The 17,344-nt window shown below is 39.8% G+C and overlaps 1 long non-coding RNA gene across 3 annotated transcripts in view; it reads right to left on the reverse strand.

The window, feature by feature from the left end:
* Positions 1 to 17,344, reverse strand: part of LOC143523307 (uncharacterized) — an 88,190-nt gene that overhangs the window by 32,616 nt on the left and 38,230 nt on the right. Inside the window, exon 4 of one of the 3 annotated variants that reach the window (XR_013133281.1) lies at positions 1,994 to 3,431. The exons of the other annotated variants lie outside the window; for them this stretch is intronic. This is a non-coding gene — a long non-coding RNA (uncharacterized LOC143523307). Of the gene's footprint in view, positions 1 to 1,993; positions 3,432 to 17,344 lie in introns of those variants that run through there. 3 annotated transcript variants of the gene reach the window in all.

The following is a 17,344-nucleotide window of genomic DNA, read 5'->3' on the forward strand; positions in this document are numbered from 1 at the left end:
GGGTGAGTATTTCCCGAAGTGATTGCTCGTGCCTGCCGATAGCTTGCCCTTGCATAGCGAGGGCATTCCGCACCTCCTCAGCAGACGGGTCAGCTGAGTCCATAAAAGGCTGAAGTTGTTCTGTTACGCCTCGCCGCCGCTCTCGGCGGTGACGCGTTGGTTTAAACGTGGTGAGGACTCAAACGCGACCCGATAAAACAAACGGCAAAAAACAGCCAAATGAAACCTCCGCGAATGCGGGAAATAATGAAAACAAAAACCCCAGAGGGAAACAACAGAAAGACAACACGGAGAAGCTCGACGTGTGTAAAGACCAGGTAAGTAAAACAAACAAAAAACACGCGGAAAGAAATACAACGCGTCCAAAAAAGAAAAATGGGAAAAAACGAAAAGTACACGGAGGCAAACTCGACGTGTCAGAGGGGAAGGGAAAAAATAAGAAACAAAAGAGGAAGCTATGGTAACAAGACCAATAGCTTCTACCTGGTTACCTGCCAGTCTGTTAACCAGAACACTGGAGAACAAACCAACAAAGAACAAAGAGGGAAAAGACAGAAGGAAACAAAAAACAACCTGAGAACACTCAGGGTAGAAACAGGAGAACTGGAGAAACGAGAGGTAGTCCGGAGACGAGAGAAAACTGGCTTGGGCTGTGTGTGCATAGAACAACAAACAACTTCAGCAATGAGTTGCTGAAGTCGCTTGTCTTAAATAGGCTGTAGAACAGGTGCAACCTATCGGGCTTGATTGCCCCTGGTTACAGCTCGCGGGCTCCGCCTAGTGGCAGCAGGAGTCACGTGCCTGGGTCGAACCCTGACATATAGCACCTTTCATACACAACGGTCATTCAAAGTGCTTTACAAATGAAAAGAAATTAATCACATAAAAATTTATAAATAAAATAACATAAAATGTAAAAAAGTAAAGTAAATAAGATAATAAAAAAGTAAATAAGATCCACGCTCTCTCGTACAACAAACACTCACACAGAGCGCGACCTTCACTCTCATTGGTTTTCTGCGAACCGTGTGCTCGTTGGCCCACAGTTATGCGCGGCCACCTGGTGCTCGACTCCCAGCCGAGGGTGAAATTCCCAATCACTCAGTTACCCTGCCTGGTAACCACCAATGGTGCCACCTGTATAAGCCCCCATGGAATTCGACCACCAAACCTCTCGACTCTTGTCGAGTTAGATCCCCTGATCCTGACAGTTCCCTATGAACTAAGTCTGGAGTCGCCTGTGTATACACGTACCAGGAGAGAAGTCATAACCTCTGCAATAAGTTTCTGCTGAGGAGAGAGACAAAGTTTAACTAAAAGCAGATCTAAAGAGGGAGCAAATATAAGAAGATAAAAATAAAATGTTAAAATTAAACGTAAAAAGGAAACAATAAAATCTAAAAGCATGATTAAAACAGTAGATTTAAAGGAAGTTAAATTAATGAAGATAAAAGTGCCTTTACAGAGTAAAGGTAATTAAACGGAGCTGAAGGCCTGCTCAAACATTTCAGTCTGGATTTAAAAGTATCTAGTGTTGGGGCTCCTCTAATGATCAGAGTTCTGGTCGTCTCATATTGTTGGAGCACATCCAATAAATATACTGTTCCTGCACCATTAAGACATTTATAGACCAGTAATAGTACCTTAAAGTCTTTCCTGTAACATACGGGTATCCAGTGTAAGGATTTAAGGATGGGAGTGATGTGCTCCCTTCTTTTACTCCTAGTGAGAACTCGCAGCTGCGTTTTGAATCAGCTGAAGTTGTTTTTGTTTTTTATCAAAGTGTTTTTATTGAACATCTTAAGCATTAATACACTATATGATACATGTTTTATTTTTGTCATTATTTCAACCCCCCCCCGCCCAAAACAACCCCCAACTGTTGCACAGATATAAATATAGATTTGAAAAGATTCATAAAGTATTAATATGCACAAAGGAGAGGAAAATAAATAAATAAAATTTACAAAATATGTACATTACTCCTGTGAAAACGAGATTAGCGAGGGATCCATCTCCCTAATTTGATCCAAAACTGGTTGCCAGATATCAAGGAATTTGTAGGCACAACCTCTTATAGAATACCTTATTTTTTCCATAGTCAAATTGTATAGAAGTTCAGTAAACCACATTTTAAAAGTTGGAGGGGACTTATCTTTCCATTTAAGTAGTATTTGCTTTCGAGCTAAAAGAGTAGTAAAAGCTATAAGGATTTTATTATTTTGATTTAAATGAGGATACTGTGGTGCAATGCCAAATATAGAGATTATAGCATCAGGCTCTATTACTGTCCCCAATATATCAGAGATAAACCTAAATATAGCCTTCCAAAAATCTTCATGTTTTGGACAAAGCCAAAACATGTGGTACAGAGTTCCAGGCTCAACTTCACATCTATCACAGTGAGGATCTATCTCCCGTTTAAATTTTGCCAGTTTTACTTTGGACCGGTGCAATCTATGGACCACTTTAAATTGGATCACTCAGTGTCTTTGACATATCGAAGATAAATGAACATTTTTCAATATAGATTGCCAGACATCCTCAGTTATTCCTATAGCTAGGTCCTCTTCCCATAGCCTCTTCACACGAGCCAATGGCCCCATATTATAAGTATTCATTATACTATAAATTTTACCAATGGCTCCTTTAGAATACGGATTCACCTCTAGAAGAGTTTCTAGAAGCGACTCAGGTGGTAATGAAGGGAAATTACAAACAGATGACGATACAAAACTGCGAAGTTGAAGATATTTGAAGAAGTGAGCATTAGGAATTTGGAATTTGGTTTTCACATGCTGAAAAGTTGCAAAACTGCCTTCAACATACATATCTCTTAGTACCCTGAGACCAGGCATCAAAAGAATCATCTATAATGGAAGGAGTAAACATCTGATTTTTAGTTATGGGAGCATGGACGGAAATATCATTAAGTGAGAAATGTCTTCTAAACTGTCCCCATATTTTAAGAGAATGGTTAACCACTGGATTTAGAGAGTATTTCAAATCAAATCAAAGTTTATTTGTATAGCGCTTTTCACAACACATGTGGTCACAAAGCGCTTCACAGGATTTCAAAGGTTAACAATACTATGGGTCCAGAACCCTAATGAGCAAGCCAAAGGTGACAGTGGCGAGGAAAAACTCCCTATGATGGTGGGGAATAGGAAGAAACCTCGGGAGAACCAAGACTCAAAAGGGAACCCATCCTCCATTGGGCGGCCCGTTAACACACAAATTACACAAAATACAGACAAATACACAAGTCTCACACAAATCACACAATCAGACTAAGTAAAAGGTAAAAATTAAAGTTCTGGGTTTTGATATTGTCACTGTAAATGTCTGTTGATGAACGCCAGGCTTTCATTCCGTGTCGGAGCAGTGATGCTGGTATTGTAGGCTCCGACTGCAGTGCTCCCCAGGTGAACCTCGGAGAAAAGATACGTGACGTGGTAAATATGTAACAGATTAATCAAAGGCCAAACTAAACAGATAAGTCTTTAATCGAGTTTTAAACATTGAGACTGTGTCTGAGTCCCGAATAGAGGCAGGAAGATTATTCCACAAGTGTGGAGCTTTAAAAGAAAAGGCTCTTCCACCTGCTGTGATCTTTTTGATCCTAGGAACAGTTAATAACCCTGCGTCCTGCGAGCGAAGTGAACGTGCTGGGTTATATTGTTCAATAAGTTCACTAAGATAGTCTGGAGCTAAGGCATGCAGCGTTTTATATGTTAATAAAAGTATTTTATAGTCAATACGGAATCTAATTGGCAGCCAGTGTAATGACGATAGTACGGGACTAATGTGATCAAACTTTTTTAGTTTTTGTTAAAACTTGTGCTGCTGCGTTCTGAACCAGCTGGAGTTTGTTTATCGATTTACCAGAACATCCAGCTAGGAGACTGTTGCAATAATCTAAACGAGAGGATATGAATGCATGGATTAGTTTTTCCGCATCACTAGTATTTAATGTTTCTAATTTTAGCAATGTTGCGCAAGTGAAAGAACGCTTCTCTAGTTATATTATTAATATGTGTATCGAACGAGAGATCTGGGTCTATTGTGAGGCCCAAGTTCTTTACCTCTGCGCTGGGGGTTATAGTAAAAGAATGTAGATCCAATGCTACATTTCGTATCTTGTCTCTCGCAGCCCTAGACCCAACTATTATTAATTCTGTTTTATCAGGATTTAGTGCTAGAAAGTTACACGCCATCCAATGTTTTATCTCTTCTACACATTTCTCGATTTCACTGTTTACACCTAAATCATCGGGTTTTGCCGATAAATATAGCTGAGTGTTGTCTGCATACTGGATGAGGTGATGGGAACGTTGAGCAGAGCAAAGCATGTAATGAAGCAGGTTGACATGACAAATTCTCCAGAGACAGCCACTCAGGACCATCAATATCTGATTTAAGCCAATATAACAGAGCGGGCATTGGCTGCCCAATAATAATATTGAAAATTGGGTAACGATAGTCCACCATGTTCTCGATGTCGCTGCAGGATACTTTTGCGGATGCGTGCATTTTCCCCATTCCATATAAATTCTGATATTAGCTTGTCTATAAGAAAAAAGATTTGGTTAAAAATATTGGAATACACTGGAACAAATACAAATATAGCCGCAAGCGGCGATAGGCGGGTTCACACACACAATAAGCAAAAGGAAGCCCAAAAGGTCCTTTAGACCTAAAAGTGAAAAGAAGCTGTTTGGGTTTGGCCAGTGTGTGCTCTACAGATAGTGTGTAATGACATCTGCATGTGTCAGAAAGGGAGACACAGAAACAGCACATCTGGCTAGGGCTGCATCTATGTGAACAATATAGGAAGGCCTGCATGTGTCTATACATGATTGGGCCTGTATATCACCGACAGAGAGAGATTGAGGGAGCCAGAGACTATGCTTTGTTAATTCACTCTTTACACACCTAGCATGCCTAACATGACTGCCCATGTATTCAAAGTATGAATGTAGTCTGCAAAGCCTGGCATTACATGACTGACATGACTGGCATGACTGGAATGACATCACTGCCATGACGAACAAAATTAACATGACTGATATGACTGACATAACTGGCATGACTGTAATGATTTGATGATTTGACTGACATGACTGATATGACTGGACTGAAATGACTGATATGACTGGACTGAAATGATTGGCATGACATGACTTACATGACTGGCAGAACATGACTGGCATGACTGATATAACTGACATGACTGGCATGTCTGATATGACTGACATCACTGGCATGACTGACATATACTATACATATACTATAGATATGCATACAAACTACATACATTTAGGTAGAAGTGTGTGTGTGTGTGTGTGTGGTAGTGTATGTACTCAAACTATGACAACATATACTAATACATACATACATAAGTATACATAGAAACTATACATACATATAGGTATAAAGGTGTGTGTGTCTGTGTTTGTGTGAGAGAGAGACAAAAAAGAAGCCAAATATCAGTTTGTATGAGCATGTGTTAGTCACTGAGATATGGGTGGGTATGGCTAGGGAAGTGTCATTGTGAATGCTATAGGAAGGCCTGCTTGCGCCTGTATGTGTGTGTGCCTGGTTAATAGACACAGAGAGATCTAGGTAGCCAGAGCAATGTTTACTTAGGGCACAGAGATGGGAGGGGGAATGTGGGTGAGAGTGTGAGAGAGACTGAGAGTGTGAGTTTCAGCTTGCGTGCGTGTGAGAAGGAGAAGGTGACAGAGGGACTTTACATGCATTCTTATGCATTGTATATAATACTGCACTGTAGAGCCATACGATAACCGATTTAGATGAAACTTGACAAATTTGTTCAGGATGGGATTCTGAATGGGCTTGTGCATTTTGGTCAGAATTGGGTAAAATATGAAAGAGCTTTAAGAATATGAATATTATATGTATCGATGCTGTCCATTAAAAAAATATTTAGCAGGTATAAGTGTCCTCAAATCCAAAATCTTTAGATTGTTTTTTGATTTCACACTCTGTAGAGTATTATAAGACTTTGCTTGACATGATAGTATGAAAATCCTAGGAGGAGTATGAAAAGTGATGATTTCAAACTATTATTAACTGTAAATAAACTGTGCATTTTTTAATAGGACATGTAATGGGAAAGTTGTTCGCACTACTGCAAGGAATCAACAGAGTCCAATTGCATGTTCCCAAGTGGAATTATGTAGGGGATACACTTGCTTTTTTTGCAATAGCGCCCCCCAGTGGCCAATCGACACCTGGCTGGATTATGTCATAGGGGGCGTGCACTTGTCCACACCCAAGAGGTTTCGTGCAGATCGACCAATGGTAAGCCTGTCAAACGCGTGCCGATCACTGATTGGCCGATTACGTCAGCCATTTTGGAAGTATGGAGTGTCTGCTTTAGGACCTGGTTCCCAGAGGCCCATAGATGATGTCTGCCAAGTTTCATGTGGATCGGCCAATCTGAGTGCATGGGGCAAATTTTTGCATGTTATAGCGCCCCCTAGCAGGTGAGGTATGGCAACCTCTGCGAGCTGCCCCAGACCCTCACAGGGAAGCTGTCTGTGAAGTGCCATCTCATTACATGCAAGTTTTCTTAAGTTAGAGCTCCATATGCGCAAAATTTACTATTGAATTTACGCCTCCTCATTTGATTGGCTTATACTGACTAGGTAGTGAAGAAATTAGCATTTTTGTTGGATAGATTTTAAAGTTCAGACTCTTCTGAACGTTTTGATACCACATATGTGCATGTATGTGAAAAATCCAGGGACTAGTTTGCGCTCAAATATGTGTGTGATTTTGCACATTATGCAAATTAACTCGAAATCTAAGTGGGCGGAGCTTAATGGTTGTATATTAATTGTCCTATTGAATTTAGTCAAGGAATGTATAGGAACTGGAATTTTGGTTCTAGGAATTACGGTGTAGGAGATATGGACAAAAAGTCAATATGGTCTGCTATAGCGCCACCATCAGGCCAATTTGGGTCCCTGTATGGGAATCTGGTCCTTGGAGTTAACTGAACCTTTTTGCCAAGTTTGGGGTTTCTAGGCATTACGGTCTAGGCTGCACAATACGTTTTAGGTCAAAAAATGGGACAAAGAATAATAATAAGAAAGACTAGGGCTGCATCTATGTGAACAATATAGGAAGGCCTGCATGTGTCCATACATGATTGGGCCTGTATATCACCAACAGAGAGAGATTGAGGGAGCCAGAGACTATGCTTTGTTAATTCACTCCTTGCACACCTTGCACGCCTAACATGACTGCCCGTGTATTCAAAGTATGAATGTAGTCTGCAAAGCCTGCCATAACATGACTGACATGACTGGCATGACTGACATAACTTATATGACTGAAATGACATCACTGGCATGATGAACAAAAGTAACATGACTGATATGACTGACATAACTGGAATGAGTGACATGACTGGCATGACTGTAATAACATGACTGATATGACTGACATGACTTATGTCTCACATGACTGGACTGACATGACTGATATGACTGGACTGACATGACTGGACTGACATGACTGATATGACTGGACTGACATGACTGGACAGATATGCATACAAACTATACATACATTTAGGTAGAAGTGTGTGTGTGTGTGTGTGGTAGTGTATGTACTCAAACTATGACAACATATACTAATACATACATACATAAGTATACATAGAAACTATACATACATATAGGTATAAAGGTGTGTGCGTCTGTGTGTTTGTGTGAGAGAGAGACAAAAAAGAAGCCAAATATCAGTTTGTATGAGCATGTGTTAGTCACTGAGATATGGGTGGGTATGGCTAGGGAAGTGTCATTGTGAATGCCCGTGTATTCAAAGTATGAATGTAGTCTGCAAAGCCTGGCATTACATGACTGAGATGACTGGCATGACTGACATAACTGGCATGACTGTAATGATTTGATGATTTGACTGACATGACTGATATGACTGGACTGAAATGATTGGCATGACATGACTTACATGACTGGCATGACTGACATGACTGATGTAACTGACATGACTGGCATTTCTGATATGACTGACATCACTGGCATGACTGACATATACTATACATATGCTATAGATATGCATACAAACTTTACATACATTTAGGTAGAAGTGTGTGTGTGTGTGTGTGTGTGTGTGTGTGTGTGTGTGGTAGTGTATGTACTCAAAATATGACAACATATACTAATACATACATACATAAGTATACATAGAAACTATACATACATATAGGTATAAAGGTGTGTGTGTCTGTGTGAGAGAGAGACAAAAAAGAAGCCAAATATCAGTTTGTATGAGCATGTGTTAGTCACTGAGATATGGGTGGGTATGGCTAGGGAAGTGTCATTGTGAATGCTATAGGAAGGCCTGCTTGCGCCTGTATGTGTGTGTGCCTGGTTAATAGACACAGAGAGATCTAGGTAGCCAGAGCAATGTTTACTTAGGGCACAGATATGGGAGGGGGAATGTGGGTGAGAGTGTGAGAGAGACTGAGAGTGTGAGTTTCAGCTTGCGTGCGTGTGAGAAGGAGAAGGTGACAGAGGGACTTTACATGCATTTTTATGCATTGTATACAATACTGCACTGTAGAGCCATACGATAACCGATTTAGATGAAACTTGACAAATTTGTTCAGGATGGGATTCTGAATGGGCTTATGCATTTTGGTCAGAATTGGGTAAAATATGAAAGAGCTTTAAGAATATGAATATTATATGTATCGATGCTGTCCATTAAAAAAATATTTAGCAGGTATAAGTGTCCTCAAATCCAAAATCTTTGGATTGTTTTTTGATTTCACACTCTGTAGAGTATTATAAGACTTTGCTTGACATGATAGTATGAAAATCCTAGGAGCAGTATGAAAAGTGATGATTTCAAACTATTATTAACTGTAAATAAACTGTGCATTTTTTCATAGGACATGTAATGGGAAAGTTGTTCGCATTACTGCAAGGAATCAAAAGAGTCCAATTGCATGTTTCCAAGTGGAATTATGTAGGGGATACACTTGCTTTTTTTGCAATAGCGCCCCCCAGTGGCCAATCGACACCCGGCTGGATTATGTCATAGGGGGCGTGCACTTGTCCACACCCAAGAGGTTTCGTGCAGATCGACCAATGGTAAGCCTGTCAAACGCGTGCCGATCACTGATTGGCCGATTACGTCAGCCATTTTGGAAGTATGGCATGTCTGCTTTAGGACCTGGTTTCCAGAGGCCCATAGATGATGTCTGTCAAGTTTCATGTGGATCGGCCAATCTGAGTGCATGGGGCAAATTTTTGCATGTTATAGCGCCCCCTAGCAGGTGAGGTATGGCAACCTCTGCGAGCTGCCCCAGACCCTCACACGGAAGCTGTCTGTGAAGTGCCATCTCATTATATGCAAGTTTTCTTAAGTTAGAGCTCCATATGTGCAAAATTTACTATTGAATTTACGCCCCCTCATTTGATTGGCTTATACTGACTAGGTAGTGAAGAAATTAGCATTTTTGTTGGATACATTTTAAAGTTCAGACTCTTCTGAACGTTTTGATACCACATATGTGCATGTATGTGAAAAATCCAGGGACTAGTTAGCGCTCAAAGATGTGTGTGATTTTGCACATTATGCAAATTAACTCGAAATCTAAGTGGGCGGAGCTTAATGGTTGTATATTAATTGTCCTATTGAATTTAGTCAAGGAATGCATAGGAACTGGAATTTTGGTTCTAGGACCTACGGTGTAGGAGATATGGACAAAAAGTCAATATGCTCTGCTATAGCGCCACCATCAGGCCAATTTGGGTCCCTGTATGGCAATCTGGTCCTTGGAGTTAACTGAACCTTTTTGCCAAGATTGGGTTTTCTAGGCATTACGGTCTAGGCTGCACGATGCATTTTATGTCAAAAAATGGGCAAAAGAATAAGAAGAAAAATAAGAAAAATACCAGCAATTACAATAGGGTTCCCACACTGTGTGTGTGAACCCTAAAAATCTTGGCAAGATATTCATCTTGACAGTGTTTATCCTGCCTCCTAATGAAATCGGTAATGTACGCCAGCGTTTGAAATCTTGTTTTATAGAGTCCATCAGTGGAATAAAATTTGCTTTGAAGAGATGCTTGTAGTTAGTGGTAACCCAAATACCCAAGTACTTAACTTTATCTTTACTCAGCTTAAATGGTAAGGAGTCAAATGTAATTAGTCTGGCTGCTGTATTGATCGGCAAAAGTTCACTCTTTTGCAAATTTATTTTATATCCTGATATATTTCCAAAACTACCAAGTAATGACAATATTTGAGGCAAGGTCCTAAGTGGCTCAGACACATACAAGAGGGTATCGTCCGCATAGAGGGATACTTTATGTTCAGATTCACCCCTCCGTATGCCCTTAATAATACTATTGCAACTGCTAAAGGCTCAACCATCAGTGCAAATAACAAAGGCGATAGGGGGCAGCCCTGCCTAGTCCTGTGACCTAATGGAAAAAATGATGATGTTATTATTTGTCCGAATTGCTGCCAAAGGGGAGGAATATAAAACCTGAATCCATGATATAAATTTTCTCAATGTATAAAAGGTAGTCCCACTCCACCCGATCAAATACCTTTTCAGCATCTAAGGACAAAAGCACCTCGGGTATATCGAGTGGAGTAGGATGATGGAGGATGTTCAAAAGTCTACGTATATTGTAAAATGAATACCGATTCTTAATAGACCCAGTCTGATCGTCAGACACTATTGAAGGTATAATTATTTCCAATCGAAGTGCTAAAAGTTTGGCAAATATTTTACTATCAACATTTAACAATGAAATAGGCCAATATGAGCTACAATCCAATTTACTCTTACCCTTTTTATGAATTAAAGAAATAACGGCTTGCCTTTATTTATTTATTATTATAGTGGGTAACAAATTTGCTAAAAAATGAGTCAAAAAATAACTCATTCTTATTATTATTATTATGTATATAATAGTGAGTAATACTCCATGAACCTATTATTAATCTCTGAAGGGTCAGTTAATTTTTTGTCATGTTCGTCAGTTATTTCAAGAATTCACTGGTCAACACCGTAATTGATGGGCTAGGATTTTTCCAATTTTTTCGCCATGTTCATATGACTTGTGTCTAGATTTGTTTAACAGATTCTCAGTAAGTTTTGTAGATAGCAAATTAAATTCTGTCTGAAGAGCTAATCGTTCCTTAAATAAAGTAGTGGATGGATGAAGTGGAAGAACCCCATCCAACTGCAGAATATCACTTTCAATCTTTTTAAGCCGCTCCTGTTGTTTTTTCTTTACACGGGCACTATATGAAATAATGTGGCCTCTGAGATAGGCTTTTAATGTCTCCCAAATTAGACAATAGGATATTCCTGGGGTCTGATTACGTTATAAAAAGTCATCTATTTCTCCAGAAATGAATTTAACAAACTCTGTATCAGAGAGTAGTAGGGCTGTGACGATAATTTTATTACCGCAATACCGCGGTTATGGGACGTCTACCGCGGTGATGAGCTCATTACCGTCATTACAGCATTTTTTAATTGTTGTCAAATCTGATTGAGTTTTGAGCCATAGTGAAATGCTCAATATAAGCACAGCCATGATGAATTCAGTATTAATATGCCACTTTTAAGTCCTATACTATCCATTTCACTCCACAAACAAATAACTATGATGTGTAAAATTTGTTCACCGCGCAATGATTTTTGAACGATCTCACGCAGCACCCTGGATCCGAGTCTCTCCAGCACAGCAGAGAGAGTAGTTTATCCAGTGCTTAGTTTTGCGTACGATTTCATACGAATGAGACCGGGTTGGTGATTCTATTTAGGAATTCTATATAGGTCTTGTTATATCAGTGGAAATGTTCCGATTAATTTAAACTGTCTTACTTTTAGCTGAATAATGTTATAGCCGTTATTTTGCCAAGCAGCTAGTTTATGCTGAGCACTTAGCAACAAACGAACTGCACTGCACGTGCCACGGAGAAATTTACAATAAATAAAAAATAAATAAATAAATTTTTAATTGAACCTTGGTGTATTTGGTTGTTGTCGCCATTTTAATAAAAACATATTGAGTGTTGATAGTCTCCCGCTTGATTTAACGCATTGCCTTTTCTATTACAGTTACATGGCTGCACATTAACTGTGATCTGTAATATAAACTCTGTAAATATTTAGTTATCATCCATCACGTGTTCAAGGCCTTAGATTTCGCGCTCGACAGAAAGGAAAAGTCCATAAACAAATGGACCGAGGGGGGGGTTCTTTTGGATTTTTCTGATTATTAATAATTATTTTACGGTTTGAATACTTGATGCTTGCTACACATAACAGTCACACTCAAATATTTTCCACACTCACACACACCAGAAATAAATCGAAATTTATTTTAATTGCACATGTCGAAAACGCTCCTCTTATGGTAATGTCCATACGGATGACAATTAAGCCGACATTATTCAATTCAGCAATGGCCACGAATCTTGTTTCAAAGGCAAATACTTCGTCACCAATTTGGGCCCATTTTGGATTTGAGTCAGATGACAATGGACAGCCAGCAAATGTAGAGGAGGCAATATGCCACATTTGCAGAAAAAAAAATCGCAGTCTCAAGAGGAAATACCAGTAATTTAAGAGCACATCTTAAAATTAATCACCCTTTGGCGTTTGCCCAACTTGGGAGCAGCACATCTGCGTCAGGAGCAGGTCCAGGTCAGCAGCAACTGGCCATCTCTGAAGCTTTTGCAAGAGGAGCGAAATACCAACGTGACAGTAAACAGTGGCGAACGCTAACTGACAGTGTGACCCGCTATTTAGTTGAGGAAATGGTTCCCTTTCGTACCGTTGAGAAGTCAGCTTTCAAGGCAATGCTACAGGCCTTTGATAAGCAATATGTACTTCCCGATCGAAAGTACTTCTCGCAGAAAGCATTTCCTGCATTATACCAGACAGTGAAGGAGGGTATAATACGGGACCTGAAAGAAGTTCATCATTTCTCGATGACAACGGATATATGGTCAAGTGTGAACATGATGCCATACATGAGCCTGACCATACACTACCTCAATGCAAACTGGGAACTACAATCAAAATGCCTGGAGACCTTATTCATTCCAGAAAGTCACACGGGTGACAACCTGGCAGAAGCGCTCAGATCTTCCCTCCAAGAGTGGTCTCTGGATGAAGGGAAATTGGCATGCATTACAACAGACAATGGGGCCAACATTGTGGCTGCCGTACGTAAACTTGGCTGGCAATGGCTAAATTGTTTTGGCCATAATCTGCATTTAGCTGTAACCAACGCACTGAAGTCAGAGAAAGACCGCACAGCCCGCGCTATGGGTTTGTGCAGAACTTTGGTGACAACGTTCTCACAAAGCTGGCAAAAGAAGAGAAAGCTTATCAAAGAACAAGCAGAGCTCAACTTGCCCCAGCATTGCCTAATCGTGGTAAGTTGTCCGCATATATTACACAATAAACAGTTACGAAAGCCTTCAGGGTAGCGGGACACACAAAGAAAAAGTAAAATCATTCACGGATGTCCAACAATTATCCCAAGGAAACGAAAAATAAAAGCACTTAATTTTTTTTTATTAACTCCCGTAAAAGCTTGTTGAAGTTGAATTTGTGCGTGCCGAGCAGTACTTTAATCCAGCCAAATTAAGTGTGAACACTTTGAAACTAGATCATTATATTTTTAGAATATTTTTAGAATACACACACACACACACACATTATATATATATATATATATAATATATATATATATATATATATATATATATATATATATATATATATTTAAATGTTTGTCGCTTAAGTTAATAACTGGGTAATAAGTTTAGAACTGGCTGATCACTGATCGTAATTTATTTTAAGTGAATCCTGTTTTAATGTATTCACAGGATTGTTCGACTAGGTGGGGTTCTACGCAAAAGATGGTTGAACGTGTTCTTGAGCAGTGCCCAGCTATTAAAAGGGTGCTGGATGATCGGCGTAGTCAGCATTTGATTCCGACGTGCACGGACGTAATTTTGGGGGGGGACGGGGGGGACACTTTTTCAAAAGCTCGTTTTGGTCCCCCCTAGTTTTTACGGTTAAAACCAAATATTTAAATAGCGACGAATCCATGTCCCCCCCACTTTTGAAATCAAAATTACGTCCATGCCGACGTGGCAGGATGTCGAAGTCCTAGAATCCGTTAATGCGGCGCTGAAAAAAGTTGCAGATTTTACTGATGCGCTGTCTTCAGAGACGATGGTTACAGCGTCCTCCTTGAAACTGGTACTACAGTTACTTCGAGAGGATCTTTTGCTTCCAACTGAAGAAGACACAGAGTTGGCACGCAACCTGAAAAAAAAAAAATGACCGGAGTCTTGGAAGAAACATACAGTGCACCTGCAACACAGGTACTGTTGGCAAAGGCCTCATTTGTTGACCCAAGACACAAGGACAGCAACTCCGATGACATAAAAGACAAGCTGCTGGAGGAGATCCTGGCAGTTCCCGAAGAGGGCCGCGATGACAGAGATGTCATGCAAATCTCGATGACTGAGGATGGAGAAGGGGCAAGCGGACTAGCTCCTCCTTCTAAAAAAAAGAAAAGTCTCGCAGATCTGCTTGGAAAAAGACAGGAACAGACACGCCCATTGATTCCCAAGAGAATTCGTGCAGACACGGAACTTGCAAGGTATTTACAGGAGGAAATCCTTGATGCGCACTCGGACCCACTTGCTTGGTGGAGGGACAATCAAGCTCGATTCCCTCTTCTGTCGAATGTCGCCAGAAAATATATGACAGTATGCGCTACGAGCACACCCTCCGAGCGTGTATTTAGTGCGGCTGGCAACATAGTCACTCCATTTAGATCCTCCCTTAAACCCGACAAAGTAAACATGTTGGTTTGCCTGGCAAAAAACATTAAGATGGATAAATAAGCCAGAACGTGCGGATTTACGTTAGCTGCGCAGTAGCTGTACAAGGAAGAATTATACAGACAGCATATGTTCCCTTTTTATGCTGTATTTATGTTTTTTTTTTTTTTTTTACGTTTATGTAGGCTATGATGCATTGTTTGATACATCAGGGCTAATACAGTTTCTGGTTTGAAGAATAAAACTTTGTACATTAATTAATCATAGTACCATTGCTTTTTGGGGGTGTGTGTGGGGGGCGGGGCTGGGTCTCGCGGTTACCCGCAATACCGCTGTGATGTGTTAGTTTCTTACCGCGGTAATAAAAAATCCATACCGTCACAGCCCTAGAGAGTAGTGTATTAAATCGCCACGGCCGATATCCACTGCTGCAGGTAGGCAAGTTTAATGTCATTAACAATGATGCATGGTCTGATATCACTATTGCCTGATATTCACATTCCGTGACTAATGGCAGTAAACTATTATCAACAAAAAAATTATCAATACGAGAATATGTTTTGTGAACGGGTGAATAGAAGGACTAGCATCTGCGCTCAGGATTCTGAAAGCGCCATACATCAGCCATTCCATAGGTTTTTAGAAGCTGATTAAGCAGTTGTTGAGCGGGTTGGTTGCATGGTCTTGGGTGAACTACGATCCAATGAGGGTGACCGAACACAATATCTCCTCCTAATATGAGATGATGCGTGTCTATATCAGGTATACGGGAAAGGACGCTGGTAAAAAAATGCACTGTCATCCCAATTAGGTGCATATATGTTTACTAAAACTACTGGAATATGGTTCAGTCTGCCCACGACTATTGTATAACGACCAGCTGAGTCAGCATCAACTTTTAACTTTACAAATGGATGGAACCATCTTTTTAATTAAATTAGCTGTTCCCCTAGATTTAGAATGAAAGTTAGAATGGAAAAGTTGTCCAACCCATCCCCCTCCAAGTCTAAAATGGTCAAACGTGTTCAAATGGGTTTCTTGTACACTGAAAAAACGGGAAATATCGGGTCTTTGGATTTACCCATATAAAATAAATAGATCCAAAACAATTAAATAACATTCCTTGAGTAAACATGATTTAATCAAATAAGGATAATTTGATCATGAGGGCGGTTGAATGTGCACGTTTCCAACGCCTTGAAGGAACATGATTAATTTGTGTTTGCGGTGGTCTCCAGTCCTGAAGTGGTGCTACTGCTCAACTCAGGTTAAAAAGAGAAGAAGAAGAAGCCGTAGCGAGTCGCTTGCGTCAGATCCATTCCAGCCAATCAGCGTTTCTCTCCTCTCCACTCTGTCGATCGCCTGAAATACCCGTAATCTCGCATTGTGAGAAGACTAACACAAAATTAGGTAAGTCATTCAAGTACTTTATTTACTGTAGCATTATCGCACTGTTCGTCAGTCTTTTGTGTGTGGAAGCTGTTCCAAAGATAAAGTTAAGCACTTTACTGTTATATTTAATCGCGCACTGTATTTAACTGGCGTGATCACTCGCCCATTGTTCGCTTACGTTCCCGCCAGACAACAACATTAATATGGCGAATGGGAGGCCATTTGCGCACGCGCATTTATTGATTTGGCGCGATTTTTCTCAGTCGTGAGGTAACTTTTCTGAGGAAAGTAAGTATTCTCTTGCGCTCTGGGCGAATTCCATGCTAACTACTATACATTGTTCAATATATTATTATATATTATCATACATGTATATTTATATTAGGAAGCTACTTGTATACATGACAAATGTTTCGAGCAGTTAGTTCTATTGTTTTGCACTGGGAAAGTGGATTGAGGTAGCAGGCTACTAGCGTAGCCGCTAAGGCGTTAGCAAGATTGGTCTCTTGGTTTTCTTTGTTCTTAACATACTAAAAGTATTTTATAATTTTTTTTCTTTGTCAGGGTTTTTAAAATAGTCTTCTTGTTCTGCTGTCTAATTTGAAAAAGGAAGGTGGGTTTTATGGTTATGTTGTAATTTTTTCTTGGTTCTGTTGCGTTTGATGACTGTTATATTGAGATGGGGAGCTACGCTGATGAGTGGGGGAGGGGCGGCTGTAGCAGCCATAAGTGTCCCAATATTTCGGCGGGAATTGGCAAAAGGCTTATATTATATAATATTATATATATGTATTGTATGTATAATATTATAGTAATTACATGCCTGAATTGTATTACCTATGTGCTAATTAATAAAAAAAATTCAGCTTAATAGAGCACAACCCAATTATATTTGTCTGAATATGTGTTCAGTGTTTTCAAAAGCTGGGAATGTCTGTCTGCATATTGATTTCAACAATCCACTAAGATGTTCACTGTCTAATTGTAATCTTTTCTTCTTATGTAGAATTGTTCTACTTGTAGAGCATTGACAGACTTTACAGTGGTAAGTGAC

This window comes from Brachyhypopomus gauderio, chromosome 9 (assembly GCF_052324685.1).
Source record: "Brachyhypopomus gauderio isolate BG-103 chromosome 9, BGAUD_0.2, whole genome shotgun sequence".
NCBI classification, from domain to species: domain Eukaryota; kingdom Metazoa; phylum Chordata; class Actinopteri; order Gymnotiformes; family Hypopomidae; genus Brachyhypopomus; species Brachyhypopomus gauderio.